Source organism: Cyprinodon variegatus, unplaced genomic scaffold (assembly GCF_000732505.1).
Source record: "Cyprinodon variegatus isolate N-32 unplaced genomic scaffold, C_variegatus-1.0 Scaffold18, whole genome shotgun sequence".
Lineage (NCBI taxonomy): Eukaryota > Metazoa > Chordata > Actinopteri > Cyprinodontiformes > Cyprinodontidae > Cyprinodon > Cyprinodon variegatus.
Window position 1 is genome coordinate 1,417,872 of NW_015150471.1, and position 563 is coordinate 1,418,434.

Below are 563 nucleotides of genomic sequence, written 5' to 3' on the forward strand. Positions count from 1 at the left end.
AGATCCAAAGGACCTATGAGTAACCATGTCTGTTCCAGCGCATATCATCATTAGAATTTCTTATTTCTTCAGTACAGGGGAAATAACAGGACCGCCCATGATGATATGTATAATGAAACCATTTATTAAAGATTTACAGCTAACAATTATGAGTTAATATCCCAAATTAATATAATTTTTTTTTTTTTTTTATCGTGAACGGTAAACTGATTTTAGGTTGTTTGGCTGAGCATAAAGCGTGGAAGTAAAAAAACTAATAGAAATCCTCCAAAGGGTTCTTTAAAGAACAATGTACATGTGTATTTTTGTTCAAAAATGTTCTGCCACTTAGCTTAAAATTATTTTATTTCTGTTTAATTCGGCTTAGTATAGTGATGGTACATTATTTTCTACGCACTTTACATTTAATACACCAAGGTGCAGCAAAACAAAACATGAACAAAGATAAAAATTAAATAAAACCCCTGCACAACACAAACCCTGTGGTGTGCAGAGGGCAAAATTTAGCTCGTCTTAACAAATTTCCACTTTATCTCATATTCTTTTTAATGTATGTTAGCATA